This window comes from Drosophila takahashii, chromosome 3L, assembly GCF_030179915.1.
Source record: "Drosophila takahashii strain IR98-3 E-12201 chromosome 3L, DtakHiC1v2, whole genome shotgun sequence".
Lineage (NCBI taxonomy): Eukaryota > Metazoa > Arthropoda > Insecta > Diptera > Drosophilidae > Drosophila > Drosophila takahashii.
The window spans coordinates 17,173,316-17,176,918 of NC_091680.1; the positions used below are offsets into that span (position 1 = coordinate 17,173,316).

A 3,603-nucleotide genomic window follows, 5' to 3' on the forward strand; every position below is an offset into this window, starting at 1 on the left:
ATGAAAATGGAGTATTCGCTTTTTAAAGTACTTAGTTTTAATTTTAAATTTTTCACTTCCCAGTATTTTGCTCAGTGCATATATATATATATAATATAAAATCCAAAATAATCACACGATGCGAGTGAGTTGTGTGTGCCCGAAACGCAAACTGTGCTAAGCTCTGTGCTGACTGAAAGTCTGTGAGGATAAGGAGGGAACTGGGTTTATAGAGAGGGAACAAAGGGGGCGGGGCAGTTGCGGTTTTGTTGCCTCTATTGCGATTTATTTTATTTTTTTTTTCCTACTTCGGTTTGTTTTTATGGCGGCGCGCGCAGAGTGCAAAAGTCAGGCGCATGTCACGCGTATTTAAATCAATTTTTTACTACATATTTTTATTTCAGCCTGGTTTAAGATTATATGAGGTAATGATTTTGTAAAATCTGTTTTTCAAGAAATGTAAAAGTTTAAAATCTAAAACTAAAACTAATGAGGAGCTTGCCAAAATTTATTTTTCGAATTAAATACAAAGACTTAAATAAAAATTGCGCAATCATATTAATAAATTATATACAATTTTTTAAAATACAAGTCGCTTTCTTATACCCTCCTATACCCTTTTTCAAGGTAAATATGAAATTAGCTGGTAATATTCAAAGAAAGTATACAAAAAATTAAATGTTTTATTTAGGTTTTTTTTATATTCTCAAAGGGTATTTAAAATGTATATTCTACCTCAACCAACTTGCTTTCTTGTATCCAACCTTTTTGGTTTCCTTGTTTTCTTTTTTTTAATTTGCTCTGTGGGAGTTTTTGTTGCATTAATCAACATAATGTGTGTTGTAGTTGTTTTATTTTCTGGCTCCAACTTGATCGATAGCAAAAGCAACAACGCACCAAAACTCTTTGTCCCAAAAGCGATTCGTTGCCTTTTTTGTGCCAAAACGGGTGCTGGTGTTGTTTGGTAAAATTAAAACAGCAATTAAATGGCCAAAAGCCAAACCGAAAGCCCCCACTTCCCACTCCTTTAGACTGTGCATGGCAAATGAGTTGCAACTGAAATTCAATTAGCTAACAAAATTCCATTTCGGACCACAGCCACAACAACAGCAACACAAACAGGCAGTCAAATAGCCAAAAACTTATAAACACTTTGTGGGCGGGACTTTCGGAGGGGGGTTTTTTGGGAGGGGGTTGATGATCAGATCAACCCTTCAACGCAGTTGGGTCAACAGAATTTTCGGGTTTTGAAAATTGAATTAGATGCAGCAGACCGTGTGTTTGCCAGGGAAGCACAGAGAGACAACCTGACTTCTCTACCACCCATTTTCCATTCTCCAATGTTGCTGTCAATATTAACTGCATTATTGAGCATTGCGGCATGCCACAAACATGTAATTGAATTTCACCCTTCGCTCCTCATCTTCAACCATCGCTGTCCATTCCAGGCAGACCGCACTGTCCCTGTTTTCCCCTCATCAGTCATCGACGGGTCCTGTTTTCCTTGTTTTCCCTGCTTTTCCCCCGCCTGCCGCTTTGGGTGGCTGGAAATGGATCCACCTTTATTTGTGGCTTAAATTCAGGGAGCTGTGCTGTTGGGCTGTGGGTTTTATAAATACCAGGCCTCCACAACACGCAGAATTTAATTGCTCATTGCAAATTTGTGCGGGTTTAATGCTAAATTTAGAAGGCTTTCTAAGCAGAAAGAGAGGGAAAATCCAGCTGGTCAACTAAAGTGGGAAAATTAATGGGCAAAATATGAGAAAGAGGCAAGCTCTGCCCTTCTATAATTGTCCCTTTTAAATGCTTATTTTTATAAAAAAAATATTTATAAATTCATATGAACATCTTTTTGTAAGGATAAACATCATTAACTAATTTCAAATAAAAAAACAAATACAAAACCACTTCCCCTTTAAATTTAAATGAATCAATCACCAGATAAGAGGTGTTTTAAACGTATTATTAAAAAATGTGTTTATTGATGCTTTATAAAAAGATTTTTTTATGAAATTATAATACACATTTTTTAAGTCAGAGTAAACTAAATATATTAATTAAATTGAGTAGAAGTTATATTAATTTACTATTACTTTTGTATAAAATAATCCAAATTAATTTCAACCATTTTATCCCCCCACTTTATCGATTAAATAATTACAATTTTCCCCTTAAAACAATATATGCCGCACTTTTTGCCCGCAAAATACTCATCGTTGATTTATTGTTTTGCTGGTTAGTTTTCAGCTGGCTCAATTATGGAAAACGCTTATCAGCGGCAATTGGCGAGGAGAGAGGGCGGCAGAACCTCATTGTTGACTTTGTCATAATGATTGCAATTGCAGTTGTGACAACAGAGCGCCTGAGCTTTTTGCCATTAAGTCATCAATTAAAATAAATAGAAAATTATAATGAATAAATGTTGTAAATTGGTAATGCCTGCTGTGGTCTTTTTTGTATTAATTTATGTCCTTTTTTTTTGCAAAATGTGTCATTGCCTGACTACCATGCAAAATTGATAAGCACGTGTTTCGAGTTCAAATTGCGGGGTCAATGAGGAAGTCAGCCGTCGAATTCTATTGTTTCATCTAACGATGCAGCAGCTGCAAATGCAAATGCAAGGCAATATTATTGATAAGACAAATGATTTTTTGCTTAATTAATATTGATTGCGGTTTAATGCTTTGTGCACATTTTCAAGCGAATGCTTTTGAATTTTTATGGAAGCTGTACGCTTTGTGAAAGTCAAGTCTAAATATTATAATATCAGTTGTCCATTCTCGTGGTGCAGTGCAGTGCAGTGCAGTGCAGAGTACGCTACTCTATCCAAGTAAGAGCGATCTGAAGGCAGCCCAACCCAATCCAATTTCAAAGTTAATTAACACATTCCATCCCCCCTTCGATGGCAAAACTTCCTCCACATTTTCTTTACTCTGCTTGTCCATTTGACAGACTTAATGACTTAATTTTAATTTGCAGCAGCAAATAATCAATTTGAAACTGTTTGTGCAAAGTCTGACGCTTGATGACATGACATGATGTGGACTGGACATCCAGTAGTCCACATGTGTCCACATATCAACGCAGAGAGCAACTCCCGACTTTTTCCGTCTATTTGCAGACAGCAGAAGGCAAAAAAAAACAAGAAAAGGAGGCATTGCAGGGGAATCGACGTTTTGGGTACCCTAGTAAAGTGAAACTATTTTAAAAACTATTTATTATGATAATAAAAGTGAATACTAAAATCAAGGTGTCATTAAATTACCCAGCGTCTATTCAAAATTTTCCTATACCCAATTTTAAATTTTACACGTTAAAAAAACATAAAAAAAATCCCCAAAACAAGTATCAATTACCAATTACCAGTTGATTTATTAAACCCATAATATTTTAATTAAAATCCCATAAACACCATATGTTTTTTATTGGGTTTTACCTAACTAACTTTTAACTTTGTTGTTTAAATTACAATATTCCCAGCAAAGGGTAAGTAACAAATGTTACTCAAGTAAAATGTTTGCTTTTTCCCGTTCTAAGTGCAATCAGGGGGAGTGGGATTACAAAGCGGGTTGGGCATTGCGCATGGGTTGCGCATCGCGGGGATGGGGTTTGCAGATGTAGGCG

General features: G+C 35.7%; 1 long non-coding RNA gene across 1 annotated transcript; it reads left to right on the top strand.

Moving 5' to 3' along the window:
• The first annotated feature begins 2,752 nt into the window (after positions 1-2,752).
• LOC138913192 (uncharacterized) lies at positions 2,753-3,379 on the top strand. The gene is made up of 2 exons (XR_011418849.1): positions 2,753-2,809; positions 2,959-3,379. It is a non-coding gene; the product is annotated as an uncharacterized lncRNA (long non-coding RNA).
• The last annotated feature ends 224 nt before the right edge of the window (positions 3,380-3,603 follow it).